Consider the following 13942-nt stretch of genomic DNA (forward strand, 5'->3'; position numbering starts at 1 on the left):
CTTCTTTTGTGTAGCCTCTCTGCAAGGCATTCATGACATTAATAGAAAAATAGATGGGTTACATCCTGGTACTCTAGGGATCTTGTTGCAGTAAAAGAACAAAAATTGTTTCTTTCCCAACATTAGGGCTAACAAAGAGTGTGTACTCCCAACACGGAGAGATGAGTGTTGATAGTTCTGACAAAATGAATTTAATGTTACAAAAGTACTCCTCAAGCTCATCAGACCATGCAAATTCTACTTGTTGTGTTAACTTTTGCAAAGGGTGAAGTAAGTCTGAGGCTAAGGGAATGAAGCAGAACATATAAATGACCTTTGAATGAATGAGATGACCTCTTTGAGACTCTTGGGTGATGGTAACTCTTGGGTGATGGTAACTCAATAAGAGACTTTGCCTTTGAATGATCCACCTCAATGCCTTTGTAGGAAACCTTTTGACCAAGCAAGATCACTTCATCCTCACCTATGTGACAATTGTTGGGATTGAGCTGGCCTCCCATGTCATAAAGTTTCTTCAAAACTTCTTCTACCTTTTGTAAGTGCAATGATTTTGAGCTATAAATGCAAAAATCATCAATAAAAAACCTAATGGACTTTCCAAAGAATGCTTGAAACACCTTGTTCATGAAGTGTTGGAAAGTTGCAGGAGCATTTGTGAGGCCAAATGGCATGACTCTAAAAGCATAACAACCCTGATGAAATTTGTTTTCAATTGATCCTCCAATTAGATACCTATTTAAAAGTAATCTGAGTAGCCATCACATAGAGCGTACTTCATATGACCAGCTATCTCATTCAGTATCTCATCCTGAAATGGGAGGAAAACATGATCTCTTTTTTTTGCCTCATTGAGTGAAAGATAATCCATACACACCCTCCACTTGTTGTTCTTCTTGGGAGTGACAACAATGGGAGAGACCCACTCTAACTTCTCCATTGGATAAATGAAACCTACCACTAGAAGCTTTCTTACCTCCTTAACTAGAGCTTGCTCCTTGATGACTCCTAGCCTTTGTAGCTTTTGTGCCTTAGGTGTGGCCTCAAGCTTTAACTTGATCTTGTTCTGAATAATATCTAATCCATGCATGTCTATGTAGTCTTTTTCAAAAAGCCTAGGAGACTTCCTTAACACACATTTGAACTCCTCTCTTTCTTCCTTTGTAAGTGTTACTGACAACATACCTTCTATCTTCTCTTCATCTTGAACACTTGGTTCTTTTGAGAGCCTACCTCTTCCAAGTCTAAGAAAGAGGTCTCTTGGTTTCTTGGCTTAAACCTTACCCCCATTACTTTGATTGAAGACTCCTCTTCAGTAATTCTACCATTGCTTTCTTCTTATACAGTGCTATTGGTCTAGTTTTACTTAGATACTTACTTTGTGATGCTTCTTCATGGAGCTCCTCTTAGCATTTCTCCTTCATGTCAAAGACAACCTTCTTGTGATTTTCATTCCTACAAATTAGTTTTCCACTCTCCCAATCCTGCAAAGCTTGCATTTTCATTAGCCATGGTCTTGCTAGGATAAATGAGTAACCGTTTCCTTTGGTAGACATAACATAGAAATCAACAGCCTTGTTAATGCCAAAGGCCTCAACAAAAACATTTTTACAAATGCCTAAGCACCTAGATTTACTATTTTTTTCCATCTTGACTTTGATTTTAGGTGTCTCATGGATGTGCATGCCTAATCTTTGCATGAGTCCTTCAATCATGATTCATGATGCAAATTTGTGCACCCCCATCCACTAGACTTTCCTAACCAATCTTCCTTTGATGTAACAATCTAGCACATCTGTAATGTCCTCATTCATTTCAGCTTGTGAAATTTTCACAACAGGCACATTCTCTTTTACCTTTCTTCTAAAGCTAACCGCCTTTGTTAACCCCCTCTTAACTTGTGGTCACAATGCAAAAAATTGAGGCCATGAGATATCAGGACCCTTACCTCTCATGTCTTCCAATAATTTGTATTGAGACATACCATGTCCAAGAGGAAGGTCTTTGAGGTTGGTACGATGTCGAGTCCTCTTGGCTTCCTTTGGTCTCCTTTGTCTTCTTGTCATGTCCATGGTCACTTTGTGATGTGACTCCTTCTTTCTCCCTACCTTCCCCATGGCCACACTTAAGGCCATTTGATTCCATGTCAATTTCATTTGAATTTGTCACCTCTACCACGTGCACTTTTGGATGTGGCAAAGGTGGAACTCCTTCTACTCCTCATGCAAGTGATATTTTCCCATTTGGTCTTTGCAAAAATTGGATGTTGACTAGTTCCTTCACCTACATTTATCACTAGATAATTTAAATTAGGTCTCCCTGGCTCCCCATGGGGCCAAGGACAATTATATATCCCATGCCTAGATTCCCCACAATTCCAACATTGTAGTACTTGCCTAGGTCATGGCTCTTGCTCCTTAGCTTTCTTTGTTTGACCCTTGGGACCTACAGTTTGTGCAAGATGAATCGACAAGTTGCTTAATCATTCATTTAAACTTTCAATTTTCTCAGCTGTTACCTCGGGCATCTATTTAGTAGTGGACGCTGCGTTGTCTCCTTAGGTCTAGGACCCTCTATTGGAAGATCTCTCTAAATACACTTCAGTTTTCTCTACTTCAAGGCAGCCCTAGTTCCGGCGACATCAAAGGTAGCAAGTGCACCCGCCTCAACTTTTACCTTAAGTGTGGTATATAAACCCGCTATAAATCCCTCCTTCTTTAGAAATTTTGTACCATTTCCAAGTTAGCAATGTTCCTTACCCATATAGCCCAAAGACGTAGAAATTTTTTCTTATAGGTGTAGTAGTCATTTAGGTCTTTTTTCTTGTGGACAACAATGTCTTGCCATAGTTTTTGAGTGTTTTGGGGTTTGAAAAAATATCACTTGAAGTCCCGGGGGATTCACCATGGATTACTTACTGCACCATGTAAGTGCAAGGGAGGGGGTTTTTTTTTACAAGTTACATAAGCGTATAACTTAGGGATAGGCCCCGAATACTTTATCTCCCAAGCTTAAAATAAGGGAGGGGGTATCATATTTATGGGGGGGGGGGAGGAGGGAAGTGAGAAAAGGGAGAAATGAGAGGAAGTTTTGTGTTTCAAAATCATGGCTTCCCAAAAGAGTCTGCCCTTAAACTTGTGAGTCAATAGCTACAAAGATACATGCAAGGACTGACATTGCTTTGTATCAATTTCTTGTTTTGTGATTATAGTCCATTCGTTAAGGGATGAAAGCTATAAAGAAATTGTATAGATGCAAATTTACACGGAGAACCTAGCACAACTTTATAACCACCATCACCTACGAGTACAAAGCAATTGGCAACCTTTGTACACAAAGTGAAGTACATGGCACGGTTTATTCCATTGTCTTTGCAGCTTCTTTATCCATTACAACAAGAGGCGAAGCATGATCCATTGCAATGGGATGAAAAGTGTCAAGAAGTGTTTCAAGAGGTGAAAGAGGTGTTAGGGGGGTTGTCAGCCATCCAGGCTCCTGATTGGGAGCAAGTGTTTTATGTAAATCCATCAGTAGGGGATGATGCCATTGGAGCCATGCTATTGCAAAAGGGGAAGGGTAGCCATTATATGAGGCTAGTGTATTGTGCAAGCTGAGTGAAGTTGGTAGTAGAGAGAAAATTCTTAGAAGTAGAGCTAGTGATGGCTAGTGTATTATTTGCTTGTCGACGATTTCGTCATTACTTGCTACCACAATCTTTTGTTTTCTTGACGAGTTATGCCTTTTTGCCACAGTTAATTAATGGCACTAACATGTCAAATGTGGTCAAGAAATGGGTAATTGAGCTGCAAGAGTTTGAGTTTTCTTTTCTAGTGGAAGACAGTACAAGAGCTACACTATCTGATTTGTTGACTTACAAGGAGAATCCCCTTCTTGTTAAGGAAGAGGTGGTGAGAAAGGTAGTCAAAGAAGTGCCACAGATCAGCAATGCTCATGTTTTGTTCTTTGATGGCTCATACAGAAAGATCCATGATGCGGCTTCAGGGGGTATAGCACTTTACGATCCAGAGGGCAAGTTAGTATGCAAGAGAGGGTTTGAATTGGATGCACATAGTAACAATGAGGCTGAATATGCAACTATGGAAGCCGGATTACACATTTGTTTGAAGCATGGGATTAGAAGATTGAGCATAAAAGGTGATGCCTTGTTAGTTGTGAAGCAAGTGTTGTGTGTGTGGAAGAGCAAGAACACCTCATTGAAGGAAATGTGTTTCAGAATTAAAGGCCTATTAAAAAAGTTCGAAGCATGGAGCATCAGACACATTGAACATGCTCTAAATGGAGAGGCACATGAAGCAGCTCAAAGCATGATTGGGGAGCTATTTGTGTTGAGGACCAATTTACCTCTTTATCATGGCCAGGAAAGTTTGGCTCAAGAAGAAGATTTTTTGCTAACAGGAATCATTACAAAGGACATTCAGAAGTCTAAGAAGTATGGTTTTGTGCGTAGAGCATCTAGGTACAAATTGATTGGTGATGTCTTGTACATGAAAGGGGCTGATCTGGTGTTGAGACGTGTACCTTGGCGGGAGGGTCTAATCTCGTGTTGAGACGTGTACCTTGGCGGGAGGAGCTTTATAGAGTGTTGGAAGAGAATCATGAAGGCGCATGTGGTGGACATTTTGCTCTAAAGATCACCTTGCATAAGATCTTGCAAGAGGGGTATGTATGGCCTAGTTTTCACAAGGATGTTCACCATTGGTGTAGGTCTTGCAAGGTGTCAAGCATTTGGGAAGAGAGTGTTGAAGCCAGAGCTACGAAAAACCATTATGGTGTTTGATGTGTTTGAAAAGTGGGGGATTGATGCAATAGGCCCATTACCTATCACAAGAAGGGGAAAAAGCTATATTTTGACTACAGTGGACTATCTCTCTAGATGGGCACAGGCTATAGCAGTAAAACAAATCACTCCAAAGGATGTGGCAAAATTTGTGTACGATGAAATATGTTGCAAGTTTGGGGTGCCATTGGAGCTACTTTCAGATAAGGGGCCAGGATTTAGAGCTAAACTGCTAGATTTTTTATGCGCGAAGATGAAGATTAGGCACCAGCATACCACTCCTTATTACCTGCAGTGTAACGGCTTAAATGAAAGATTCAATGGTGAGTTGGTACAAATTCTTTCGAAAGTGGCAGAGCACCAACGAAAGAATTGGGACTTGGAATTTCCTAGTGCATTATGGGCTTACCATACGTTGGTGAAGACAGGTACAGGGTTTACTCCATTTCATTTGGTGGAACAGCACTATTGCCTGTGGAAGTAGAGCTGCCTGCAGTCAAGATGCTAGAGAAGTTGCTTGGGCAGCCTAGTGATGCATTCAAAGAGAGGCTCTTACAGTTACAAGAGGTTCAGCTGGATAGGATGAGTGCATTGGAACATTATGGGCAGATGCAAGATAAGGTTTTGGCAAAGATAAATGAAAAGGTCAAAAGTAACGGTATCAAGAAGCATGATTTGGTTTTGTGCTACAATAGTAAGCTGGACAACACCTTCCAAAAGAAGTTTCAAATTAAGTGGGAAGGCCCTTTCAAGGTAGTGGAGTGTTTTCCAAATGGTACATATCAGCTGGCTAACCTGGATGGTATTCTACATAAGTCAAGGGTAAATGGATTGCGTCTTAAATTATATCATGCCAGGTTAATGATGGTGGAGCAAGATGAGCTGTCTCTGGAGAAAGTAATGTTGGTGAGGGATGAGGAGACCTGTGATGCTGCGAGTCTCATATCGCTTTTTGTTGTTACTGATCATGAATGATCTAGCAGGCTAGAGGATGGGCAAATTATGTCAAGAGTTTTTGGAGCAGGGATTGCGCATATGTACATACACATGCATGGTGCATCGAATAAAGGATTACCCATTTTCTAGAGCCAGGTGGTCACGTGGGGCCCACATGTGTACATGTAGGACAACATGTACATAGTGCATCTATTTTCACTATTACCAGTACCAATGTGGTTTTTCTATAATAATGAGGAGTTGGTAGTGCATAAAACTTCTCAAAAGCTATCCGCGGGTCGACGACATGAGGTAAGCAGGTGCGCCAAATGGCATCTAGTGGCATCAGGAGGTCAAATGGGATCAATACTTGCACGTGGATAAGTACGAACACAACGTGGTTGTTTTCTTGTGATAATTATGCAAAAAGGTCATCATGAGGACCATCTTGTGGGGCCACTTCACGTGGTGGCGGGATGCATTATGGGAAAAAGTTGAGTGTCAGGTGTGCAGATGGATGCAGCAGGGTGACAACTATGCCCTGTTCGGGATCCGTTTGAGGTCATCTAAAAGACCAAGGGTGCCCAAGTAATAAAGCTAAGTGTGGAAACTGAAAAAACTGAGAGAAGACCAGAAAAAACGTGGAGAGAAGAGGAGGAACAGCCGCAACTGTGTTTTTGCTGTTTTTGGAGCCTGTTTTGGCCGTAAACTGCTCATCCGAGGTCGGATTTGAGCACTTTGACATTGTAGACTGGGGTTTTGGGCTGTTCCGGACGCGATGGTGCTGTCCATTTTTCCAAATTCCTCACTGATTTTTTTCTTTTTTGGTTGTGTAAGTTTCTCCTATGAGCGAAGCTTCTGCTCCAGTTTGTGATTGTATCTGGCTCATTTTACCCATACTGTGTGAGCTATTTGCCCCATTGGTGTTGGCCCAAGCTCAATTGTATCTAAACATCAAAAATTATCCTCTTTTGAGCTGAGTTTTTTGGGTGTGTGTGTGTGTGTCTCTGTGTGGAATGGGCAAGTGGATAGTCTCTCTCCTCTCACTCCATCGGTGTGTTCCCTGTCTCGGCCAGCTGGATTGTGTAAGCCGAGTGGTGCCCCATTGTGTGTGTGTGTTTGTGTGTGTGTGTATCATCCCAAGAGTGTGTGTTGGGTCATTATAGAGGCGTTATGTGTGTTTTCATCCCGCTCACAACGTTTTTTCAAAGAAGATAAATTGAGAAAACAAACAAACTAAACATCAATGTTTTGAACATCATGGGTGGATTTGCAATAGGACAAATAAAATAAAATGATAAAAATATTAATCTAAACATCAGTGATATAATATAATGGGTGGCTAGCTTAACCTGTTCCTTGTAGATTTTTTAGAATGCATCAGCACTTGCATCCAATGGTTCTTCAATTTCTTCTTTCTCTGACTCTTTGGCATTGACTTTCTTTGTGGTATCCACACCTACCCACATTCTAAGAGCAAGGTCTTCATCCACTATGGAATGGCAAAGAGCTTCCAATTGCGTCATTTGATTACTAGTAAAGTCAATTGATATCACCTTTCTCTATTGTTGTAGTGCCTCTTTAGTCTCATAGCCTAATGAGAAGATGTCTATTACTTGATCATCTTCTTTGACACAAATTCATTTGATTGCACAATGCAAAAAAAAAGCTTTGGCCGTGGTCACAGTATCATACTCGTCATCGTTGATGCAGAGAGTATGCATTGGCTCCAGCAGTGACTCTTTAACACTAGAGTAGTTGGTGTACTGCTCTCTTTGACTAAAGATTTCCCAAACCCCAAAAACTACTTCATGAAGATCACATGTTTGGACAATATCGTATCCCATTAAGGAGCTCAAAGGTAGAACATGCATTTCATATCATCTAGCATTTTCAAAAATTACCTTCTCTAGGAAAGAAACATGCTGATACTTGACTAAGCTGACAATTACAAACTCTGATGGTTGATGTGCTACTCCACATACTCCTTTGATTACTTTACCAAATTGGATAGCACTCTAACCACTAGATGTAAGACTTTTGTGTGTTGTATCTATGATACAGACACCAACATGAATTATAGAGCTATTCTCATTGTAGAGAAACTTAATGCTTTCCAAATTCTTTCCAACACACTTGATTGTCCATGTTAAAATGAATTGAAAATTATAAGTGCCATTATTTTGTGCAATGATCCACTGCACATATCCCCTAGTGATCTATAGAAGTGGCTCTTTCTCCTTTTCTTTTTATAGCAAGAGATTTAGCCATTGAGTACAACTCATGAAGAGAGATATTTAGATCTCATATGCAATGTATAATGAGACTTACATTCTTCCCATAAAGTAACTATTGTTGCTGATGGATCTTGCTCTTTAAATGCCATCAACATTTGAGGCTCAAAAACCCTGGTTTGCTTTAAGATAGTTGCACGTGTAGTGAGGTCAAGCATGTTTGCTTGATGTGGTTTCTTGTAGTATCTTGACATCATTATCTTAGGAACCATTTAGGCATGTAAAATTTTCTATGCTTGGTTGTCCCCCACGAGAAACTGATGATTGATGCTTCTCCAAGATGTTTATCCACTGGTCGTAGATTTCATCATTGTACATGTCCATGTGTGATTCTTTGTTGGCAAATGATTTATGGTTGAACGTGATGTTTGCCACATTTACAAAGGCCTTCAAGATAAAGAAAAGGAAAACTTTATTTCAAGACGTATTTGTAGCAAAAATGAGCATAGAAAAGTGGAACTTACTTCCTAGGTTGCTTGACTCGGATGACCAACATGAACTCCTCCCTTGGGTTTTGTTGGTTTAGAATATGCAAGCCACTTATCACAACCATGTTTCAAGAGCTCTACATAAGGCTGGTGCTTCATTGTTTCTATTCTATCCATGTTCTCCATTTTGGATATTTGAATAGCAACCTCTTTGGGAGCATCTACCACTATCCTTGCAGTTCTAAACTTGTAGAACTCTTTCCTAGAAGCGTATTTAGTGTTGTTGTTACACAAAAAATCTCTACCACTATGATTGAATGTTGACCAACGAGAATCCAATAGTGGTATACTCCTAGATTATCTCCATGCACTTCAGCTATTTGTAAAGGATTTTTTGTAATTGGATTATATGGCATGAGGTATGTTGCATTAGAGACTAGCCTAGAGTACCTTGCAAACTGTTGCAAAAGGTATTTCACATACACATCTGACAATGGTCTGCATTTGTAGCCATCTGATGCAAGGTTGCATTGGTCAACTGGGATCAATTGGGTAAATTGTACGCCAAATTTAAAATAATGTGCAATTCCAACATATCCACCTAACCCACTCTTAGAATTTTTGCCAACTTCTTTATCGATATTTTTTTCTTTGGGCTATATAATAGAGTCCAACACAGCTAAGGAAATTAGTCCAAAACCACTACCACTGAGGGGGTTTCAATTGTTGGGGTTGCAAGTCCACTAGCATCTCTTGCTTGTGGAGATTGTAAGGGTATAGTCGCAATATTTTCTTCGTCCACATTACTATTGTCTCCAAGTAAGGGAGTCTAAATCTCCTTAAGAGTCTTAGCTTGGCTTGCTTTACCTATGTCTTCAGACTTTTTCTTCTTATTCTTTTATGTGCTACTCAATTTACCTAAATACTGAGTGACTTTATTAAAGCCCTCAATATATAAGTCTGTGAAGTTCTCACTACGAGTACTGGGTGCGAGATCCTACAAATATTGGGGGCAGCTCCTCAAGACCACTAGAAGATCAGTTCGATCACTACATTTGAGCCTATGAATAATCTGAAAGAGTCATCAAAAAACAGGATTTAGATCTTTCCACAATCAAAGAAGTCCAAGATATCAAAAAAAAGTTGAAAGAGATGCCAGAAACACAAGAGAAGGATGACAAAGAAAGTGAGCAAGGAGTGAATACTTTGCCACCTGAACCTTCCCCGGGACCTACCTCTCTACTTCCAAGCCCTAAGCCCCCGGCATCTCAACAAAGGGACTTATCAAAGCTAAAAATAGAGGCTTAATTGATGCCTGAAGAAAAATAAAAAGCATAGAAATGCACCTACGAAGACCTCCTCAAAGCTGGATATTCACCTCTGAGGATGCGTCTAAGGCTATATATGGCAACTCTATTCCACTATGGGATACAAAAGACAAAGAGAGAGAGATGAAGAAAAGTTCAGGGATCAAGATACCTAGAGAAGACCACCAAAAGTGCAATCACCACCACTTGGAGTGCCAGGGTTGGTACAGGTTCAACCAGTTCCACAATGGAGACCTTTGGCCAACCCTTGGAGACCACCTCCAATGGGGGTGATGCTAAGCATGGGACACCAGATTCCATTTTTGCGTCCACTACCCAAGCCATTGGCAAGCAACATGGTAGTAGCTAATGAAGAAGATGCAAGAGATGCTCATCAAATAATAGACAATATAAGAATGCGATCTCTTACACTCACAAAAGAGAATAGTATGCTACTCACCAGGGAGGGAAGTATGTAAGAGATTATGAAAACCTCACCAAAACTCACCAAACAACGAGTCAAAGAGCTGACATCGCACAATGAGAGCTTGAGGCTCCCACTAAAACAGTAAAGGATGCTGAGAGCAACGGAGACACTCTTACACTGCATATGGTAGAGGTATTAGGCAAAGTCAAGAGTTTTCATGAAGAGAAGAAAAAGATGGAGGATGAGCTGGAGGCAGCTAAATATGAGGTAGTGAAGCTAAAATCCAAGTTAGAGCTCCAAGATTTGACAATACAAAGGCTCAAAGCAACCCCAAGTGCTGCAAGATCAAGTACAAGAGCAGATATCTAGGCTATACAATCCTTGGAGACTCAAGTCGTCGCACTATAGAAGGAGTTACAGTTAGAATAAAGACAAAGAATGCATCTAGCAGAAGGTTCCCTAGCTACATAAGAGATATTGTTAGCCAGCTAGAAGAACTACAAAAAGAGAATGAACAGCTCAAACTCTAGCTAGAAAATCTGCAAGATCTATTAGGAGATAAAGCAGAAGAGGCCACAAGGAAGGATAGTATGGCCCAACAACAATTTTTGAGGCTCCAACGAAAAGTAGAAGATGCAAAATCACATGAGATGGAGCCAGAACCTAGTGACCTGGGCATCAATGAAGAACATGATCCCATGGGGGTCCTTGAAGGTGAAAAATATCTACAACACCAAGAGCAACACTTACATGCACAAGGAGAGGAAGAGCAATTGTTGATGGTAGAAGAGGAGGCATGCCTCCAAACTCTGATTGAACACGCCATAGCAAAAGACCATAAGCCGGCCTTGGAATGGGAAAAGAGGATGATCCACTCAGTTGGATTCCAAGGTCTATCCACAAATGTTCTTAGGGAAAGAGAGGATGCAACCATCACTCCCCTACCCTCTCCTAAAGTATGAAGTCCTTACTATAAAGAAGAGAGTTGAGATAGAAGGCACAAAGCCAGTATATGAAGGGGATGTCGAGGACCCGGAAACTACAAAGACGAGTGTGGACTCCTTGCCAAAGTGGATAAAAGGGTGGCTCCTCAAGTACCCCGTATTTTAGCCCCAAAAAGAATAAGGGATTCCACTTTGTATTGTCCAGTACCTCGCATACGCACATGGACCAACCACTCCAGACTCTTGAACAACCATCCCACCTGGCTTAACTACTTGTCAATGCTTCCACCCAAGGAATGAGAGAGAATAAGTGTATCTTATATGATGAAAACCATAAAGGGCACCATTAAGATGTTCACTGGCTCTCCTGACTTGACGTGTGTAATGATCAGGAAAACATGCAAAACCCTCATGGCTTGTCTTGAAGTGTTTGCACCGACCAAAGCAATGGACTCCACATTACTATCAATGGGAGACACTATCACCAAACTGACATATGATTTGTTAAAACAGCCATACCCAAAGGTGTTACGTATGTTTTATCAAAGGCTGATGTTTTTGCCAAGTTATCATATGAAAGCCTTTGAGGAAGCCTTCCAACTCCCTTGACGAGATAAGAGACATTACTGGCACAAGTGACTAAATTACCATGAGGGACAGCCTCTCTTAGGTCTTATAAACATGTCTTAGAAGTTTTTTTTACGTTTAGATGCCATTTGATGCTATAATGGATGTGATTTATTTGCCGATGAGCGATTAGCTTTTGGTGATTTCAGTCCCTTGAGTGTAGCTTGAGCTAGATGCGAGTTGTTAGTTGTTTTCCAAGAGATTGACAACCTCTTGTAGCCTCTATGCACTAGTCAAGTCAACTTCGTCCCATGGATTGACAATTTAATCGTGGTTCTCGCTAATACTGCAATAAGATAGGATGGTGAGGTTAGACATGTGTCCCACATTTGGCACTGCTGTGGGGAATCGTAGAGACCTAAACTAGGGGAAAACACGAGCGTCTTGTGAAGTTATCCTTTAACTTCCTCTAGGATTGCCTAGAGTTTGAAACTTTCTTTTAGAAACCGTATAGCCTAAGATTGTCGTCTTTTGCTGTGTAGAGGTAGCTTGGAAGTAATTGTACTTGTTGAGTGCCTTTAGGATTGTAGGATTGTAAAAATAGATTAGGATTTTGAGGATGTTGGTATACAAGACAAGTCTTAAGATCAATACTCAGAAAACCATAAAAGAGAAGAAAACAAGTGTTTGTGGACACTTTCCACAACCCCATTGCATGAGAATCTAAGAGTAGGGTAAGTAGGATCCAAGGTGAATTTCAGAACATTGCTATCTCTGAAAGAATCAAGTGTGAGTTTTTATTGGAAGTTGCAAAATTTCAGGTCTACTGCTAGAAATAGCACGAAAAGACTCGAAACCACTCAATCCGACTGGAGAGTAAGCTTAAAAGTTGTATGAACAAGTTGGTAAGCTCAAGGACACTTCGAGGTAAAAATTTCAAGAGTTGGCCGAAACTCAGATTATTTACTTTCTCTTGATATTTTAGGCCAAATTAAGTTTTGACTTGATTCATAGGCTTAGAATAGCTCATCTAAAGACTGTTTTTGATAAATTGAAAAAATGTTCAATTCAAGACTGGAGTTAATAATCACGATCATTAACTTTTAGCTCAGATTTGACCAAGGTTCATACCATTGACTTGTTGCATGTGTACAAACAAGTTTTGTGAAGACACAAAAGATTTGGATCACCAAACTCGGTAAAAACTAAAGTTGTATTGACTTTTTGAAACTTGAGTGTAAATTGGGGAAAACAATATCCAAACTTATTGAATTTGATTCATAGACTTGTATTGATGTGATAAACATGTGTACATGCTCAATTGACCAAAAAGATGCAAGAAACTGTCAGTTTTGTAAATAATCACGATTATTTACATCTACCCCATTTTTCAACTTTTTGACCAAGTCAGCATACCACTAGTTTTACCATGTTGTAATAAGCCCACAAACCAAATTTGGTAAGATTTGGATCACTGGATTGAAAATTGTGGCCAAATTTGCAAAGTTAATCTATGGACAGAAAATTGATGACCATTTGACCAAAAATTTTCCAAACTTGATGCAACTTGGCTAGGGACCTTAACTTGAGGTGCTTAACAGATCTGTGTCAAAGTTGGGACAAAAAGTTGCAAAAATTTAGCTGGAGTAAATAATCGTGATTATTTACATCTACTTCAAAACTTGATAATTTGCAAATGTGAATATACCACAAGGTCAAGCATATCAAGAAAACCCCACAAATCAATTTTGGTGAAATTTGGATCACAAAAGTGAGACTTAAGCCAGATTCTTGAAATCAGAGTCTACAGACACAAAACAACTGATAAACTTGATCAGATTTTGTCCAAACTTGTTGAAACTTGTCCAGGGACTTTAACAAGTTGTATACTTGCCAAACTAATCCAAAAAGTGCAAAGAACTAGCAAAAGTAAATAATCACAATTATTTACTACTGTTACCCAGTGACATCAGTTTTGACTTTTGAACTTGTAAAGTGTTAGACCAGCATAATACAAAGCCACCGGGCAATTTTGGGTTCAATCAGTCCAAATTGGTACATGTTCACTCAGTTTCCAGGTTGGAGATTAATTCTTTGATTTTTGTTAAAGTCGAATTTGAAAGTCAAATGTTGACTCCCATAGCTCGATTTGAAGTGATACACATAGACCAATCACGACAAGTAGCAAAAACTCTACTGTCTTTATGAAAGAATAGCTAACTTGATCAAATTTGTACAAGAATC

The sequence above is a fragment of the Adiantum capillus-veneris genome, chromosome 9 (genome assembly GCF_014529385.1).
Source record: "Adiantum capillus-veneris isolate H3 chromosome 9, ASM1452938v2, whole genome shotgun sequence".
NCBI classification, from domain to species: Eukaryota; Viridiplantae; Streptophyta; class Polypodiopsida; order Polypodiales; family Pteridaceae; genus Adiantum; species Adiantum capillus-veneris.